Source organism: Palaemon carinicauda, chromosome 8, assembly GCF_036898095.1.
Source record: "Palaemon carinicauda isolate YSFRI2023 chromosome 8, ASM3689809v2, whole genome shotgun sequence".
Taxonomy (NCBI): domain Eukaryota; kingdom Metazoa; phylum Arthropoda; class Malacostraca; order Decapoda; family Palaemonidae; genus Palaemon; species Palaemon carinicauda.
In genome coordinates this window covers 41,662,412-41,683,710 of record NC_090732.1, presented here as the reverse complement: position 1 = coordinate 41,683,710, position 21,299 = coordinate 41,662,412, and the positions used below count along the sequence as shown (strand labels likewise).

At 34.3% G+C, this 21,299-nt stretch overlaps 1 long non-coding RNA gene across 1 annotated transcript in view; it reads left to right on the top strand.

Annotated features, from left to right (window-relative positions):
* Positions 1–2,128: 2,128 nt before the first annotated feature.
* The window catches only part of LOC137644865 (uncharacterized), a 45,758-nt gene continuing 26,587 nt past the window's right edge, over positions 2,129–21,299 (top strand). The window contains exons 1-2 of the long non-coding RNA XR_011045214.1: positions 2,129–2,182; positions 21,225–21,299. The exon at positions 21,225–21,299 is cut by the window's right edge and continues 88 nt beyond it. This is a non-coding gene — a long non-coding RNA (uncharacterized lncRNA). The remainder of the gene's footprint in view (positions 2,183–21,224) is intronic.

Genomic DNA, 21,299 nt, shown 5'->3' with positions numbered 1-21,299 from the left:
GGGGTTCCCAGCCCCCTCGTCCCGTCCCTTTTAGTCGCCTCTTATTATTATTATTATTATTATTATTATTATTATTATTATTAGCTAAGCTACAACCCTAGTTGAAAAAGCAGGATTCTGTAAGCCCCAGGGCTCCAACAGTTGAAATACCCCTTGAGGAAATGAAATAAGGAAATAAAGTTCAAGAGAAGTTTAAGAACAAAAATAACATTAAAATAAATCTTTCATATATAAACTATAGAAAAAACTTCAAAATAACAAGAGGATAAAAACTTCAAAATAACAAAAGGATGAAAACTTCACATTATCAAAAGGATAAAAACTTCAAGACAAAAGGATGAAAACTTCAAAATAACAAAAGGATGAAAATTTCAACATAACAAAAGGATAAAAACTTCAAAATAACCAAAAGATAAAAATTTCAAAATAACAAAAGGTTGAAAACTTCACAATAACGGAAGGACGAAAACTTCAAAATAACAAAAGGATAAAAAACTTCAAAATAACAAAAGGATGAAAGCTTCAAAATAACAGGAGGATGAAAACTCCAAAATAACAAAAGGATAAAAACTTCAAAATAATAAAAAGATAAAAACTTCAAAATGACAAAAGGATAAAAACTTCGAAATAACAAAAGGATAAAAACTTCCAAATCAAAAGGATGAAAGCTTTGAAATAACAGAAGGATGAAAACTTCAAAATAACAAAAGGAGGAAAACTTCAAAATAACAAAAGGATAAAAAATTTCAAAATAACTAGATGATAAAAACTTCAAAATAACAAAAGATGGAAACTTCAAAATAACAAAAGGATAAAAACTTCAAAATAACAAAAGGATGCAAACTTCGATAACAAAAGGATGAACATTTCTAAATAACAAAAGGATGCAAACTTCAAAATAACAAAAGGATGAAAACTTTAAAATGAAAAAAGGTTAAAAACTTGAAAATAACAAAAGAATGAAAACTTCAAAATAATAAAAAGATAAAAACTTGTAAATAACAAAAGGATGAAAACCTCAAAATAACAAAAGGATGAAAACTTAAAAATAACAAAAGGATAAAAACTTCAAAATAACATAAGATGAAAACTTTAAAATAACAAAAGGATAAAAACTTCAAAATGACAAAAGGATGCGAACTGCGATAACAAAAGGATGAAAATTTCTAAATGACAAAAGGATGCAAACTTCAAAATAACAAAAGGATGAAAACTTCAAAATAACGAAAGGATAAAAACTTGAAAATAACAAAAGAATGAAAACTTCAAAATAATAAAAAGATAAAAACTTGTAAATAACAAAAGGATGAAAACTTAAAAATAACAAAAGGATAAAAACTTCAAAATAACAAAAGGATGGAAACTTGAAAATAACAAAAGGACGAAAACTTCGAAATAACAAAAGGATAAAAACTTCAAAATAGCAAAAGGATGCAAACTTCAAAATAACAAAAGGATAAAACTTCCAAAATAACAATAGGATAAAAACCTCAAAATGTCAAAAGGATAAGAACTTGAAAATAACAAAAGGATAAAAACTTCAAAATAATAAAAGGAAGAAAATTTCAAAATAACAAAAGGATAAAATTTCAAAATATCAACAGGATGGAAACTTCAAAATAACAAAAGGATGAAAATTATAAGAGAAAGAGAAACAAGACTGAATAGTGTGCCTAAGAGTACATCTTTATAATCTAAAGAAGATAATATTAGCAAAAAAAAAAAAAAATGGAAAAAAATCCTAATGGAGAGAACTATAGAAACAAAGAGTGGTGGCGGTCCCTCATTGGCTGAAGCAAATCTTGGACTCTGTCGACCAATTTTAGGTAACCTGTCACTAAATGGGGACATTTTAGCTGCCAGAAACGGTCAGAAACACAAAGAAAGCTCTTATTTGAAAAATCTATATTTCGTTTGTGGTGTCATAAACACAATGATTAAGAGTAAATGTATAGTATATTATAATTATAGAAGAGGCAACAGTATATACTTTGTATTATCATCATAAAGAATACAAAGTATTAAAGAATACTGGGAGAAAATACCTTTGATCTAGGGATATTTTAGTGCTTGTCTAGGGAGATTTTTGACAGCTGTAGATTCAGTCCGACTTAGACACGGCCAGAAAAGGACATGTTTTTTTTTTTAACTAGTGCTGTGAAAAAAAAAATTAAGTGAAAGGGTGAGGAGTTACTTAATGGGTTTGTTTACTTATTTTCTCGCAGATGTTTAATCAATTTAAATGTTAGATACTTGAAATAACCAGTTATTTCTTTTAGAAGGTCTTAAATTGACGAAAGGAATTTTATATTGGCATTTACAAAAAACCGATTTTGTGAAGTTATTGTATGACTTTCCAAGAGGCTGTTTGTATTATTTGTGTGATTTTGAGTCCCAAGTGGGAACACTATGATCGATTTTAGTCACAGTTTATAAAAGAAAAAATTGAGTAATTACCAGAATCTGTGCTTGCCCACAAAGACAATTTTCTATTGGAGTCGGAGAGGAGTTTAGAAGGCCTTATCTTAGTAAAGTCGGGTCGATGTTCTATTTAAAAATAAGGCCAGTAATGAGTTTTCATTAGATATTTCATTTTGAAATTGAAGCCAATTTGATTTTTTTTTACATATTTTTTCAAAATGTTAAAATTCGTATAAACAATTTGCTCTCATTTTTTCTTGCGAAATTGTAAGAAGGGTTAGTGAATTTTAGGTGATAAGTGTAAGGTAGTTATTAAGACATTGTGTATGAATGCACATAAAAAACTATTCGGTGAAAAGCTTAATATATACAGCGTATATAATAAACAAATTCATTGATCATTTTACCTATTGCTGAAAATTAACCCTTCGTACTAACTAATCTTGCATAATTAATTTGTAAGTAAGCAAAGACAATCCCTGATATATTAAAAACAATTATTTTAGATATCTTATGGTCCCAATTAACGGCAGTCTTAGAAATTTCAGAATTCGCATAGACCACCGAATCTTTTTGGTTAAATAAATGAATTGATTAAAGATTCTTTTTTCCTGGGTGTCTACAGCACAGTTTGACAGCTTTTGACAGTATCAACCACGCCCACTAGTCTCTCTCTCTCTCTCTCTCTCTCTCTCTCTCTCTCTCTCTCTCTCTCTCTCTGTCTGAATAGAAACATTCTATAATATACTTTAATTTTATGTAAGTTACATAACGAATATCCTGTTATCAAATTGTGAGTTTCAATGGTGAATCTTCGGTATTATTACAGTTTCAACCATTATGGGAAATCTATTATATTAATATTTTTCCCGAGTAAAGCAAGACTTTTGTAGTATTTCTGTATAATATTATCTGTCGCAAATGCCTAGTTCTTTATATATCGACGATCAAACTCACACTACTCATGTCTCCCTCCCAGATTTTTTAAAGTCTGTTGTTATTGTTGACAGTGTCTTGTTTTTGCTCAAATGAGCCCTGTAACCACTATAATCCGCAGACAAACTAGTCCACTATGAAGGCTTACACGTTTGGCCAATCACAGCGCCTATCCACTATGATGTTTACAGGTTTGGCCAATCACAGGCTCACAGCGCGACAATACATTATCTTACCCAGGCATTTCATTTCGTTCTTAGACTTGGAGGCCATAGCAGGTACGTCATCTCATGTTGCACAAGAAGTTGAAATTCCATCTTCTTGTCCTGACTGTTTCCTAACTTACAATGAAATTGTTGTAACTTATTCGGGGAATATTGAAAAACTAGTGGATTTTTACCAGAGAGAGAATTTAATTTTACAAAATAAAAATTGTCCTGCATGTCAAGGAACCTTCCCAACGGCTTCACGTTTTCCTCAAAGCAGCAGCATATCTTAACGAACCAACAGTTAAAGGTAAGCTTCATTGATTTATAGAGTATATTATAATGGTGGTAGTATAACGATGTATACAGCAGTACCATCACTTTGGATTTGGTTTGATGGATGTGTCAGTTAGTGGCCGTAAGGGAAGGGGGGGGGGGGGGGTCGCAGGGGCTAGGCCTAGGTAGGGGTACAGGGCCCGAGGTTAGGTGGTTGTATTAGGTTCGGTAGTGCCTCGAAAATCCCTGTGTCCTTAAGGGGGGGGGGGGCGGAGCCGCCCCCGGTAGGCCTAGGTAGGGGTACAGGGCCCCTAGGCTAGGTTAGGTGGGTTTATTAGGTTTGGTAGTGCCCTGAAAATCACTGTGGCCTTAAGGGGGTCGCAGGGGAGCGGAGCCCCCGGTAGGGCTAGGTAGGGGTATAGGGGGGAGAGGTGGTGGAAGTATAAGTATTCATTTATTGCTAATATCATTTGACGCCCCCCCCCCACCTGGTGTCCCCCATAATTGTTGGGATGAAGTAGGGTCTTTCTGCATTGCAACATATGAAACAAAAACCATAAAAACACTGTTACAAACACTGATGTTTCTGGTAAAACTTGTTGTTATAACTCCAATTACCTAGTAAATCTCTAAATCGGATGGTTTGCGGTCAAAATAAACGTTAAATTCGTTGGAACTACACTATTTCTGATGCAACAAATATATTTTTATTCCAGTTTCCCCATAATGGTTGAAACTGTAATTTTACATCTTCTAACAGAAGTACTGCCTATAGTTCAGGGCTGTTTTATTTCTGTGTTTTTGCAATATTGTTTGGCAACTTTTTTAATATTTTGAGTTCATTGGAATATAACACTAACATCCAATGTAAGCAGCAATATAGGTAATAGTACAAGGTTATTTTTATATATATATAATTGCAACGTCATTTTTAAACAATCCTCGACCGTAAACTGGGGAACCAATTTGACCAGAGTAATCGGAAGAATCCCAACTTTTTGTTGTTTATATAATACCATCTTTACATAGAAGTAATCTATAGAGTTCTGTTTATAATATGGTTTTGATAAGTACGTCCATAGCTACCAGCCACTCTCTCTCTCTCTCTCTCTCTCTCTCTCTCTCTCTCTCTCTCTCTCTCTCTCTCTCTCTCTCTACTAATTTAAGACAACAGGCATCTAATCCTTTAAAGCATCCGGATGTGTATTGGAACCATGGATAAAATCCTCAAATATTTTATAGAATTAGATGAAGTTGGTCTTATGTCAGCTCAGGTACTTGAACAGGGGCCACTTTAGACTTCTGGGCACAGACATGTTCATGTGGAATTCAATGAAGGGTAAAGCAGGAAATATAGCTAAAGAAAAAAAAAGAAGGAAAAAAATAAGTAAAATCAGTTTATAATGTTTTTTGTAAAATAGTGTTGGTTTTTTGTTTCATATTCCACCGGTCGACAGACGTAATAATTGCCTTGTTAGTTATGACGTAACACTTCCCATAAGGGGGGGGGGTGATTCCTGGTTTGTTTTTCTACCAGTTGGACAAAACTGGTTTTCTGCGAATTTGCTGGTTCTTTCGTTGTCAGTGAGTGAGGAAAGAATTTTTTTCCCCCTTTTTTTGAGATTATAAAGCCGTGCTTAGTGATAAAGTCTTCATTAATTTTTAAGGTAATCATAATGGTTTATTTCGTTTTGCTGAGTTCATTTTCAGTTACTTATTGATAATAAGTATTTTTCCTTGTGGAGAGAGTCAATACTGCCTTAATGCTTTGTAGACTAATCAACTTGTCAAAGGTGTGACTATAACTCTTTATACGTACTTTCCAAGTGCGTATAAAGGACCAGTGTTTTCGTTGATGGAATACAGAGCGTGAAATGTATCATTAATTGAAAGTGTTTAGGAACAGAATTCTGAAGTAGATGTTTTCAATCATGCCTGCGTTTCTCCGTGACATAGTTGACAATCTTGGACGTATTGCTCATCTGGGAATAATTTTGGGTTTTCTTGAACTATGGAAGATATTGTCATGTTTATAATAGTGCTAAAAAGTCTACTGCTTGCAGGCGACTGTCAATTATCTCGTAAACAGTTTGCCCCACTCGCGAAATTTTAATGTTTTCATCTTAAAACTTGGAAACGATTCAGGTTTACAATTCTATCCACGCTGTATTAATAACTGACTGACTTGTTTTACTGGTCCCCTCACACATAGGAACCCTGTGCCCTACAGGACCTACAAGATCTGTTTGTCGTATACATTTTAAGGTATTTGGACTATCACACAGCTTATTTCACATTAATTGCTACATCCACATTATCAAATCACTTGGGAAACAAGAAATTCTTCTTCTCTTTAGCCTTTATCTTGTTTAACCTCGTTGTAGGTTAGAACGTATTTCGTGTTGAATTCAGTATAGTATGCAATGCATCTGGATATTGGTGAAGGAGAGAGTATGACCCCACCAGGTTAGGATGTGGGAACGCTGTGATGGCTAAATTGGAGTTTTTTAAATATCCGTACTTATAAAGTTATGTTTTTTTTTAGATATTTATACTTATATCACAACAGAGTATTGTTCCTCAGCTACACTGACTGAACGTAACTCGTTTTAGCGCCACTGGTGAGAAACTAATATTAGAGATCTGTGTAATCTAAATAGGAAACTCGGGTGATGATCGAAGTCAGTCATGATAGCGATTTGAGATTGTTCGTCTTATATTGGTTGCTTTATTATTCCAATGAGAGAGAGAGAGAGAGAGAGAGAGAGAGAGAGAGAGAGAGAGAGAGAGAGAGAGAGAGAGAGAGAGAGACCTACCAATTAATATAAGTTTTGCGCTCTTCATAGGTCTCCCGAATTGTAATAAAGTAGATGACCTTTCACCGCCTGATTATTATTATTATTATTATTATTATTATTATTATTATTATTATTATTATCCCAACTTGCATATGACGTTGAAAACGAACCTTTTTAAAAACTGGGAAATAGTCATTCTATAAAATGGATAAGGGTCCGAAGTGCTACTGTCCTCAGCGGGCATCATGTCCTCAGTGGGTCCTACCTGCTGAGGCTAAACATGTTACATAGGGAAAATGCCCCAACCAGGCCATGTTGAGTTAGTGAATGGGGTCTCCCCTGCCATGTCCCTTTCAGGCAATGCAGCCATTTGTCAGACATAATAATTGGTAATAACCTGATAACAACTTCCTTCACGAATGTTTGCTGAACATTAGCAACGTTACCAATGGTACACAGTGTTACCAACGATGACTCGGATTGTTAAGGTAATATTACCGGTTACACAAAATATAAATAGTACAATAAGTGTACAGAACCTAACAAACCCACCTAACCTAACCTAGTAGTTGACGGGTCACAAACCTCAGTAATTACTGAGAACGGTAAAATTAGCCTCGATACCAATGTTACACAGCTTTACCAACGGTACAGTGACATTACTAGCGATAGTAATGCTAGATATTTCCATGCATATTTTAAATAATTTTTCAATATAAGTTTTACACTATATAAAAAGTACAAAAAAGGGTACAGAACCTAACAAACCCTCCTAACCTAACCTAGTAGTTGACAGGTCACAAAACTCATGTATACACCCTTTGGTAGAGTGAGGACGTGCTGAAGAAGTGCTCTGTTGAAATTTAACAACAATAGTGGCAAGTTAAAAGTGAAAATCGTTAAGTTAATAATTTCCAACATTGTTAAGTTGTATAAATTGGAATCAGTCATTGGAATACTAAATAGTGCAGAATTACAAATTAATAGTTGGTTACAACTGGGACACAGGTAAGAGTTACCAATTATGGTTTTCCCGACTCATTTGGACTTAAATATGGTGTAAACTACAAAAATGTTCGGAGCCATTAAGAAAATTAGAAGGAAACCACGTGAAAAGATTGAAACTGGAAAACCACTTGAAGAAACAAATGAATTTCTACAGATAATGAAGAATATATCAGTAGCCTATATGATGGTGACAACATGGAGGAAGGTGCCTGTAGAAGAAATGATGAATCAGCGAATGGGTCGTTGGTCACCGTGGAATCTGATGACACTGAATTATGTGAGCACTGCAAGACTGTCGTTGCCAATGATGCAATTTGTTGTGATAGATGTCAAAAATGGTATCATTTTGAAAACGCATGTTCTAGATTATTAGAAAATTTATCACAAGCCCACAAGGCTATTGTGTAATGAACACATTTATTACAAGTGCAGGGATTGCACTGATAAGTTCAATGAGGATGCAGCAAACATACAAAGAAAAGTATTGGATGAAGAAGTCGTAATGTCCCATCATTTGGTTCAGGTCTTGATGAATAAAATAAAGAAATGAAGGATAGCATGGCGGAAATGAGAAATAAAGTGCAAGAAACAAGTGATGAGATGCAAGAATTAAGAAATGAAACGAAAGAATTAAAAAGTGAAAAGAAAAGGAATGAAGATGACATAGATAGGAAGCATCTAACTGGTACATATGCTGAAAAGCTGTAATCAAAGAAAACATTGATTGTAAAATCAACTGATGAGGTTTCAGCAGTTAATAATAAGAAAACAATTATGACCAATTTAAAAGCCCAAGTTGAAAGCACTGGTGAAACAAAAGATGGCCACCTGATCATAAAATTTGCTGATAAACAGAACCTGGAGCAGGCAAAATCAGAATTGGAACAAGGTAATGTGAACAACATCACTGTTACTGAAAAAGGAAAACTTAAACCGAAGATAAAACTTACGAATGTACCAGAAAATGATATTATTCAAAGTCTAAAGCTTAAGAACCAGTGGCTAAAAAGACACATTGTAGAAAATAATGATCAGACTATCATAATGCAAGAGAATTCAAGAATGGATAAACATAAACACTATATTATAAAATGTACACCTAAGATACGTAAAGCAATCAATAAAAATGGAGATAAACTTAGTACCACATATAGAATATGTAATGTTTACGATCATTACATGTCCTACCAGTGTTACAAATGCCAGGAATTTGGGCATAGTGCAGCAAATTGCAAGAATAAACAGTCGTGCCCCAAGTGCGCGAGAGAACATAAAGCATGTCATTGCAATGTTGTTGAAGTTAAATGCATAAATTGTGTGAGAAAGAACTATGACACAAAACATAAATCCTATGATAGAGTAAACTGTGAAATTTATGAACAAGAAATAACAAGAGCCAGAAGCAATACTGACCATGGCTTCGATTAAGAAAATATCATGTAATCTAATAAATATACAATCCATTGGCAATAAAACTCATATCATTAAGGAAGTCGTAAGTGATCAAGATGTGGATATTTGCTTATTAACTGAAACTTGGTTGAGTGGTAATGTGAGTGACAGATCGAAAATGAATGAAATGACACCTAAATCTTATAACTTTTATCATGAACCAAGAGAAAACGAAAGAGGTGTTGGCATTGGAATCTTAATTAAGAAATCATACAAAGTTACAGTAAGAAATCATCTCATAGTTAATTCATTTGAATATATGAATATCAAAATTTTATCTCGAAATGTAAATCTACAAATAGTTATACTCTATAGACCACCGAGCAAAAGCAAAAGAATGTTTCTAGATGAATTTAATAACTTGGATACATTGAATGACAATCGAAATATAGTTGGATACATTGAATGACAATCGAAATATAGTTATATGTGGTGATTTCAACCTACATCTTGATAACAGAGTAGACCCATATGTCAATGAATTTAGAGAATTGATTGACAACCACGACCTTGAAAATATAGTGTCTGAACCAACAGCTCGGTCTAATCATATACTAGATCTAGTTATAGTAAACAAAAACATCATCATCATACTAAATATGGAGATTGAACCTGACTGCTCTATATCCCCAATGCATAAGTTAATGTCTTTTGAAATAGATGTTAGAAAAAATAATGCAATACAGAAGGAAATCACATACAGAATTAAGACTAACTTTGATCCAAAAGAGTTAATTGAACAAAGCCTAGAGGATATAAAAGGGATAACACCAGTCTGTAACTGTGAAGATAAGCACACCCTCGTAGAGAGGCAATCCTGTATAAACTGCATTACTGATAGAAGTAAAACTATACTTGCAACTAATTATAATAATAGGTGCCCGGAAATAACAAAAATAATCACAATTAAAGAAAAATCGAACTGGTTTGATAATCAATTACATGAAGAGAAAAAAAAGAAAAAGAAAAATTGAGGATAATTGGAAAAGAAATAAAAATAATGAAAACTGGCAACATTACAAAGCAGCTAGAAATCGCTACAATTACCTTATCTTAGTTAAAAAAAAGGCCTATTATAAAAAAAGCGTGCCATGAAAATGACCCCCGGAAAATACATAAGAACCTAAAGAAACTATTAAGTCTAAAGACAGAAATAGTATTGCCTGACATAGGCTAACTAATGATCCTAAATGCCTAGCAAATGATTTTATTCATTATTTTGAAGAAAAAATAAATCAAATCTGCTCCAGTTTTCACAACATCGGCACAACAGAACGAAGGAATAAATCAGCAACAGGTGTAAGTAAGCTAAGGGTATTCAAAGAGTTAAGTCAGAGTGATTATATGAGAATAATAAAGTAAAAAAAACCTACTGCGGAAATGACCCATTTCCAATTAACGATGTAAAAGATGCAGAAAATTTCACCAGACTACAAGAGACCTACCGAAACTGGTAAATATGAGTAACACAGGCTGTTTTCCCTGATTGTGAAAAAGTTGCATGTATCAAGCCTGTGTATAAAGGAAAAGGTGATGCAGACAATTTAAGTTCATATAGGCCAATATCAAATCTGTCATATTTTTCGAAAATTAATGAAACTTCTGTACACGAACAAACCAGGAAACATCTGAAAAAATCTAATGCCATACCTGATGATCAATCTGCATACAGAGAAAATTACTCCACAGAAACAACCATGTTAGCGATTAAAAATGACATAACAGAAATTATAACAAATGGCAAGTGTTGCATTCTTGTGATGCTTGATCTAAGTGCAGCATTTGATAATGTAGAACATACATATCTGATGGAAGACCTTAAAGCTGTGGGCATCGTAGAACGAGCATATGACTGGTTTGTGAGTTATCTCGAAAACCGCAAAGTTAAAGTAGTAATATCAAATGTTGAATCTGAGACAAGAAAACTAACCAAAGGGGTGTCTCAAGACAGTGTACTAGGTCCTCTCCTGTTTGAAATTTACACGATTGAACTGGCAAATATACTTGAAACTCACAGAGTTAAGTTTAAAATATACGCTGATGATACACAATTCTATTTCCCAATAGAATCAGTTGATGAAGCTAAAAGAAAGATACATGAAATAATGAATGACATTAAGGCTTGGATGTTAACAAAAAAGCTCAAGCTCAATGAAGATAAAAGTGAATGTATTATTTTTGGAAATGAAGAAGATTAAAAAGAATCGAATGCTTCCAAAGAATTGAAATAGGTCAATCGATCATTGACCTAAAGAAATCTGTCAGAAATCTTAGGAGTTATCATGGATGATAGACTGACAATGAATGAACATATAAATTATATGGTAAGAAATTGTAACTATCATATTAGAAACATAGCATTTATTAGTAAATACTTAGATGAAAAATCTATGGCCATACTCATTAATCATCACATATTTTCAAGAATTGATTACTGCAACTCGCTGTTCTATGGCTTACCAAATTATCAGCTGAAGAAAATTCAGAGAGTACAAAACAGAGCCGCTAGATTAATAAAAGGACTACACAATAGGGAAAGAGTTACCCCTGCACTGATTAAATTACACTGGCTGCCGTAAAGGCGAGAATTGAATACAAGCTACTCTTACTAACGTTTAAGATACTGAACCAAAATTAACCAAAATATCTAAAAGAATGCCTGAACAAACTAGAACTAGAAACAAATGTTAACATAAGACACATGAGTGACAAACATATGCTATCTGAACCAAGAACAAATAGTAAATTTGGTGAAAGGGCTTTTAGTCACTGTGCGCCTAGACATTATAATAAACTGCCAACTGAAATGAAGGACTTAAAGGGAGCAAATGAATTTCAGAAGAAACTAAAGACATTACTTTTCACAAGATCATATGATTTGGAAGATGCTACAATCAAAGAATTGCATAAGTTATAATGAAAATGTTTCGTTAGATGATTAATATGGACCCGCCCGAGAAGTAGTTCACTCGACTTCAGTGGAGGGTTTGATTTAAACCCAAAACAAGTATGTATGTACAGGGAATGTTAAAATAAGCAACGTTACCAATGATACACAGTGTTAACAACGTTACAAAGGCATTGCTAATGGTAGCAATGCTACGGTAATATTATCATGTATATTTTAATGAATTGTTCCATACACACCTTACACAATATATAAAAAGGTAAAAAAGGGGTGTTGGTCACCCCTGCATATTCCCTATATAACATGTTTAGCCTCAGTGGGTAAGTGCCCACTGGGGACACAACCCGCTGAGGACAGTTGCACTTTGGGTACTGTTGATAAAATGCCCCTCGAATACTTCTTGCCTGAAAACTTCTGTGCAGAGAAATTTGCTATATTCTTTAATGAAAAAATTGATAAAATCTATAGAGGTTTCCCCCAAAATCAGCTAGAAGGACAGTCAGTTATGCCAGTGAAGGAGGGTAAGAAGTCAAAAAATTTAAAGAAATAAATATGCGTGACTTGTTAAAGGTTATGAGCGAGATGAAGAATACATATTGTGGAAACGACCCTTTCCCAAATAGTTTATTGTGAAGCTCCAAACAAGCAAGTTGTATATAATATTTGCCTAAATATAATTAACCTAGGTATATCACAATCCAGTTTTCCCAGCTGTGAAAAAACTGCGAGAGAGAGAGAGAGAGAGAGAGAGAGAGAGAGAGAGAGAGAGAGAGAGAGAGAGAGAGTGTTACGTTGTAAGAGAAGGGAGAGATGGAAGCGAGATTATTAGTCGCCATTTACGGTGTACTTCCAAATGATTCTACATTCAGGTGTGGCACCAATGAATAACTGTAGGCTACATATATAACTTGTTGGCATAACTTGAATATGACGAGGACCTAAGTTGGTCAGGAAATGAGGACATATTAAGTCTTAGGTAGGCTTCCAATACTCATTGTGTGTGGTATTTGGGATATATATATATATATAATATATATATATATATATATAATATATATATAATATATATATTATATATATTATTACTAGCCAATTTACAACCCTAGTTGGAAAAGCAAGATGCTATAAGCCCAAGGGCTCCAACAGAGAAAAATAGCCCAGTGAGGAAAGGAAATAAGGAAATAAATAAATTATGAGAATAAATTAACAATATATCATTCTAAAAACAGTAACAGCGTCAAAATAGACATGTCCTATATAAACTATTAACAACGTCAAAAGCAGATATGTCATATATAAACTATAAGAAGATTCATGTCAGCCTGGTCAACATAAAAATATTTGCTCCAACTTTGAACTTTTGAAGTTTACTGATTCAACTACATGATTAGGAAGATCATTCCACAACTTGGTAACGGCTGGAATAAAACTTCTAGAATACTGTGCAGTATTGAGCCTCATGATGGAGAAGGCCTGGCTTTTAGAATTAACTGCCTGCCTAGTATTACGAACAGGATAGAATTGTCCAGGGAGATCTGAATGTAAAGGATGTTCAAAGTTATGAAAAATCTTATGCAACATGCACAATGAACTAATTGAACGACGGTGCCAAAGATTGATATCTAGATCAGGAATAAGAAATTTAATAGACCGTAAGTTTCTGTCCAACAAATTAAGATGAGAATCAGCAGCTGAACACCAGACAGGAGAACAATACTCAAAACAGGGTAGAATGAAAGAATCAAAACACTTCTTCAGAATAGATTAATCACCGAAAATCTTGTAAGACTTTCTCAATAAGCCAATTTTTTGTGGAATTGAAGAAGACACAGACCTAATGTGTTTCTCAAAAGTAAATTTGCTGTCGAGAATCACACCTAAAATTCTAAAAGAGTCATACAAATTTAAAGAAACATTATCAATACAGAGATCCGGATGTTGAGGAGCCACCGTCCTTGACCCACTTACAATCATACTTTGAGTTTTGTTAGGATTCAACTTCATACCCCATAATTTGAACCATGCACTAATTTTAGCTAAATCTCTATTAAAGGATTCACCAACTCCAGATCTACATTCAGGGGATAGAATTGATGCAAAGAGTGTAGCATCATCTGCATATGTAACAAGCTTGTTTTCTAGGCCAAACCACATGTCATGTGTATATAGTATGAAAAGTAATGGGCCAAGAACACTACCCTGTGGAACACCGGATATCACATTCCTATACTCACTATGGTGCCCATCAACATGAGATCTATTACTTAAAAAATCAATAATAATGCTAAGAAACGACCCACCCACTCCCAACTGTTTTGAGTTTGAAAACAAGGGCCTCATGATTAACACGGTCAAAGGCAGCACTAAAATCAAGGCCGATCATACGAACTTCCCGACCACAATCAAGGGATTTCTGTAAAGCATTGGAGATTGTAAGAAGGGCATCACATGCTCCAAGGCCTTTACGAAAAACAATTGCAAACTAGGGAGTAGATGATTGCCTTCAGCAAACCTATTAAGACGTTTTGCCAGAAAACTTTAAAAAACTCTAGATAATATGGGAGCTATGGAAATTGTATATGTATGTATATATGTGTAACAGGGTGGTCCAAAAGTAGGTGGACAGTATGTGGAATAGGTTTATGTATTAGTTATGTTATTACAACTGTATTTTGGTTCAAAATAGAATTTTAAGGGCTTTTGTATTATTGTTCACAATAAAATCTAATTGTCAATGAAATAATTGTTAGTAAATGTAATTGTATATATAATCTCAATAAATTTAATCATTTACTGTCCTCTTACCTTTGGACCTCCCTGTAAATCGATGCATACAAACATACATGAATCATATTACCCAGTACTGCTTTAGAAGTCATAGCACGATATTATTCTGGTCGTCAAGTTCTTAATGAGATGGTGTAATGATAAAGCCAGAAGTAGATAAAATTGGAGGGTAAATTCCCAGAGAAGAATTATTGGAAAATATACGTAAGGCATTTTGGGTCAACAATTAGTTTAGAGAATTCCCCTCAATTAAAGGAAACTTTCTAGAAGGGGAATCTGTTGGGCACAGATCTTGAAATGACAATTACTGAGGCAACTTTGTGATTTTGACGAGAGAGAGAGAGAGAGAGAGAGAGAGAGAGAGAGAGAGAGAGAGAGAGAGAGAGAGGAGAGAGAGAGAGAGAGAGAGAGAGAGTGTTGAAAGGATTTTGGATGTCTCAAAGACTTTTTAGTCCATCCTCGGAGATTCCATTTGCTCTTTGGTAGAGCAATTTAGTTTAAGCATTTAAAGAGTTCTTATGATCTTGTCAAATTATTCTTGAACTCGTTTACCGTGTTACTGTTTACTACATCCGATGGAAATCTATCCCAATTATTTGCTATTTTGTATGTAAAGAAATTGCCACACAGAGCGGTGTTGTATCTTTTCAATTCCAGTTTGCTTCCGTTACCCTGTGCCCAGTTGAAATATTTGATGAACTAATCTCTCTAGGGGAGTGTCCAGAGCATGCCCAACCCATTTCCATCCACCCCTCACCATGACCTCATGGATTTAGTCATTCTATGGAAAGCCTTTTGTTCTGTAGTAAGTAACGTAATTACTTATGCCATAAGGTAATGTTTTAATAGGTGTGTATTTATTACCTTCACCAACTTCGTTGCGAAGGTTATGTTTTGTTAGGCGTGTATCTATTTTTGTTTGTCTGTCTGTGTTTGTGATTCGCACAACTAAAAACTATTTTCCAAATCTCTTGAAATTTGGTGGGACGATTGGCTATGATCTAAGGACAATTTGATAATTTTTTGGGAGTGATAGGGTTAAAAGTCAAGGTCACGAAAGGTAAAATATTAAATTTGCTATATCATGGTAAATTTTTATCTGATTTTCATAGAAACCAGTGCCAAAATGTGCATAATTCAACTGCCTATCTTTTGATATAGAACAATATCAATGTCAAGGTTATGAAAAAGTAAAAAAATCGTCGTTTTTGCTATAGCGTGGTTGAATGTCATAAAATTTGGTGGGATGATTGGCAGTGATCCAAAGACAATCTGATTAGATTTTGAGATTAATGGGATCAATCCCCAAGGTCTGAAATAGGTCAGTAAGTTTTTTGCTATTTCATGGTCAATTCTCATCTGGTTTACATGTAACTAGCACTAAAATGTGCATAATTCAATCAGTTGCCGTCTCTTGTGATATACACCATAAAGGTGAAAAACATCTTTTTGCTATACTGTGGTCAATTCTCCTGAAATATGGTTGGAGGATTGGCCATAATCAAAAGATAATTTGCTTAGATTTTGGTTGTGATTTGGCCAATGGTCAAGCTCACGAAAAGGTAAAAAACGTCTTTACTCTGTTGTGGTGGAATCTCATGAAATTTGGTGGGATGATTGGCCATAATCCAAGGACAATTTGATCAAATGATGTTAGTGATTGAGTCAAGGTCATGAGAAGGTCAAAAACATATTCCTGCTCTATCGACACCATTTTAAGTCGAATATTTGTATCGAGTGAAGTCAAGACTAGAAGACACCATGACACGACAGCAAACTCTTTTAAAGTCAGACTTATTGAATGACATGTATGCAAACTCACACACACTCTCTCTCTCTCTCTCTCTCTCTCTCTCTCTCTCTCTCTCTGTTGTTAGATCTTAATCATGAAATCAGAAGAATGTTTAGTTTCTGCACAACAAAGATCAAGGGAATTTGAGATGAATTATTTTGCAGTTGAAGTCGATAGGGTTATTTTACCTGGATATACCACAATGCAACCCCCCCCCCCTCTCTCTCTCTCTCTCTCTCTCTATCTCTCTCTCTCTCTCTCTCTCTCTCTCTCTCTCTCTCTCTCTATCTCTCTCTCTCTCTCTCTCTCTCTCTCTATCTCTCTCTCTCTCTCTCTCTCTCTCTCTCTCTCTCTCTCTCTCTCTCTATATATATATATATATATATACTTTTTACTTTTACGGGTTTATTTCTCGCCCTCCATCAGACACCAAAAGTCTGTTCAGGCGGGCCTTGGTGTGAGAAAATAATTTCTTTCCAGTTAATATTTTGCTCTGTATCTTATCAGTTATTTCGCTAGCATTTGTATTCAGGATTAAAAGTTTTGAGGTCACTATTATAACACTTTCTTAAAAGATGAGTCTTAAGGTTTTTCTTGAAAGCTGCCTCATTTTTGCTATTCTTGACATCAAGTGGAAGGTCGTTGAAGAGTCTCGGTGCAGCATAACTAAACGTTCTTCCTCCTATTGCATGATTCACACTAATTTCGAATAGTCTATGTGGGTCATCAGCATATCTAACTCTTACAGCAGCGATGGTAACTTGAAGATAGGGGACCAAGCTATCACGAAGATATTTAGGCTTATCACTTGTAAGTGCTTTGTGAGTCAACAAGCAAATCTTAAATTCAATTCTAGCCTTAACAGGTAACCAATGTAGATCGATCAATGCAGGAGTTATTCTCTCCCGTAGTTTAATGCCTTTTATCAGTCTAGCCGCCTGGTTTGCACATTTTAAAGCTTTCTTAGTAGTGTATTGGGCAATTTATAGTACAGAGAATTGCAATAATCAAGCCTTGATATTACGTGACTCATCACTAAAACTTTTTTTACTGCCCTCTGTTAAATATTTTCTAATAAATGCTATTTTTCTTAGGTGATAGTTATACACTTTCACTGTCTTCACTATTTGATCCCTCATTGACAAATTACAATCTTATCAGTGCACCCAAATTTTTCCCAACAGGCACAATCCTAACATCAGCGTCACCATTTTTTATACTTTGAAATAACTGGTAATTCTTCAAAGCCACCTTTGTGCCAAAAAACACATTCTGTTTTATCATCATTTGATTTAAGCTTTTTCCTCTGCATCCATGTTTTTATTTCAGTCATTATCTCATCAATTTTCTTCTCTGTATCTTGTGTTGTTGAAATTGAAAGGTAGACCTGAGTATCATCTGCATATAGTTTAAAGCCCACTTTTTGTTTTTTTCAAGAAAGGTGATAGCTCGATAGTATATATGTTGAACAAGATAGGGCCCAGAACACTACCCTGTGGTAATAAGAATTCTCTCACTGGATCGGTTTCTAGAAACTTCTACAATAGTCTTCCTATTCGTTAAGTAACTTCGCAAAAATTCCAGTGCTCCCTCAGTCACTCCAATAGACTTTAAGTCAAGTAAGTACTCGTGCACAACAGTATCAAAAGCAGCACTAAGAACTAACATAATCAAAATTCCACACTTCCCCTCATCAAGAAGACCTATCATATCATTCATTATTGAGCATAAGGTAGTTTCTGTAGAGTGATTAGCTCTGGAGGCCAATTGATTTTTCGGGAATTAACTCAATATGTCTCTCTCTCTCTCTCTCTCTCTCTCTCTCTCTCTCTCTCTCTCTCTCTCTCTCTCTCTCTCTCTCTCTCTCTGTTATTAGATCTTAAACAAGAAATCAGGAGAATGTTTGGCTTCTGCACAACGAAGATCAAGGGAATTTGAGATGAATTATTTTGTAGTTGAAAGTCGATAGGGTTATTCTACCTGGATATACCACAATGCAACCCCCGTCTCTCTCTCTCTCTCTCTCTCTCTCTCTCTCTCTCTCTCTCTCTCTCTCTCTCTCTCTCTCTCTTCCAGTCAATAGCTTTAAGTTTTATAAAATATTGCTTAAAAGTTTGGGGATGTACTAACAAATCACAGTTACAAAGAGTGGCTGTTGGCAACGTTAGAAAGTTTGATCATGTAACTCCACATTTAAAGGAATTGGAATGGTTGAAAATAAGAGACCAGTATACTCTTGACATGTGCACTATGGCTAATAAAGCTTTAAATAATAAAATTCCAGATTGGTTATACAGTTTCCCGCCAGTATCTTTATTCAGTAATGTCACTACACGCCAAAGAGATGATTTGTAGGTTGCAAGACATAAAACTAGTATTGGCTCGCAGCAATTCAGAGTCCGAGGTCCAGTGTTGTATAATGAACAGCCACATGAAATAAAAGAAGCTGGCTCTGCGTCTATTTTTAAGTCAAAACTAAGGAGTTTGCTTTTAACAGTGTCTTAATTGTTCTTTTAATTATTAGTAGTTTGTTCTTAGATTTTAATCTGGCTTATTTTTATATTTTTTACTCACTGATACTACATTGTAGTTTTGAAAATTTTATGACTATCTGATTTTTACTACATATCTTATCTTTTTAGAACTGTCTACGTTTTTTTTTATTATCTGAACGTATTTTTATATACTTATTTATTGATAATTTATGACTATTGGATTTCTATTTGAAGCTCATTTTAACTATGACTGTCTACTTTTATATATAGTTTCAAATAGTTTCCTATGGTATTTATATTGTTGCTATTTTTACTGATTTTGATATTCTTAACCTATACCAAGTTTTATGTAAGAGCTAAATTAAAAATGTTTTATTCTGATGCGGCTACTTATGTAGAATACCCAATGTACAATTGGAATTAAAGGTTATTATTATTATTATTTATTACTCTCTCTCTCTCTCTCTCTCTCTCTCTCTCTCTCTCTCTCTCTCTAATTTATGTAATTTCTCTGAGAGTCACATTACTATTGATAGCACCAGTCAGTACATATGAAGAAAGATCAATGTACATTCAATCATCTTGGCACAGCAAACGAAGGGGGACCCCCAAATCACTTATATTTTCTCTAATAATAGTCTTGAAAAGGAAGGAATGTGTCTAACAGGAATCTTATTAAATGCATTAGAACGAAACATTAAACATCCGCTTCCCAGAAGGTTTCATAAAGCAATTTTATTTTTCATTCCGCAAAACTGATATCATTATCACCAAATCGGATAAAGACGGCAAAATAGTTATCCTCGATCAAGAGGCGTATGTCAAAGTTCAACAGCTCTTAGACGATGATGCTACATGTGAGAAACTAACGAAAAATCGGAAACAATAGAAAAGACATCGAGGTCTTGGAAAAGGTCAAAGTTATGAACCATTCACTGCCATATTTCTACTGGCTCCCAAAAACTCATAAGGACAATATTCCCTTGCGCCCAATTGTCTCATGCAAAGGGTCATTTATTAATAAGATGTCAAAATGGTCAGCAGACTTGCTGTCTCCCTTTCTAGGAAGTTTTTATTCCACTGATATCAAACATGCAGAAGACTTTATCCAGAAATTCAACAGATTGAATATCCCGGTAAAAATGTAAAACGCTAAAGTCGACGTAGAATCACTATTTACAAAGGTCCCGATCGATGATGTATTAGGTTTCTTGAGGGAAAAATTAATCCCCCACGAAAATCACTAACCCGTTGGTACTGAAAAACCAATTAAGTTAATTAACTGTGTGTGTGACAAACAATGTATTCTCTTTCTTTGGTAATTTTTCCAAACAGAAATATGGTTGTAGAATGGGGAGCCCGTTATCCCCACTTTTAGCCAATCTATACACAGAGTAGGCTACTTCGAAACGGAAATTTTATCGATTAAACCTACGAACGTGGTTTAGCTACACTATGTTGATGTTTTCACGTACTGGGATGATAGCTGGGGAGATTTTAATATATTTTTCAATAATCTAAATTCCATAGTCCCTAGCATAAAATGTAAAACTGAATGGGAAAAAGATAGAAAATTACCTCTTTTAGACATATTAATTATAAGGGAATCGTCAGGTTACAATTTCCCTGTGTATAAAAAACCAGCTTTCTCTATTTCTTACATTCATTTCTTTAGTTATCACGACATTTCTGTAGAAATTTGAGGCCGGGATTGTAAATCTGTAGATGAGACTGGGGTGGTGGATCTTCAGGTGATCCTGATTTTGTATCGGAGTGTTTAAATAACAAAGTATTTTTGTAATCAGTAGAAAATTGTAAAACTGATATAAAGGTTTCCAGAGTAAACTAAAATGTTTAATAAGGAGCTTTCCCATTTTTTAACAAAGACATGTCAATTTAGTTTATTTTTTTCTTTATGAAGGAGAGCCTAAGACGTCATTCGTAAATGACTGGGGAAGATTGTGAGAAGCCGTGTAGTGTAGATATAAACTATTATAACATTATGCTTTCTTTTGTGAGAGATGCATTTATTTTTTAAATCTTTTTCAGATTTTATTAAGTGTAATTTGATATTTTCATATGTCAATAGCTGTTTACATTCAATATAGAATTTCAGATTTTGAATAGTGCTATATTCTCTCCAAGGTGTGTATAGCGGTTTACCTGCAAACTACTCTGGCGAAAAAGACATTAAAATTGCACTACTTTCAACGGGAGGAA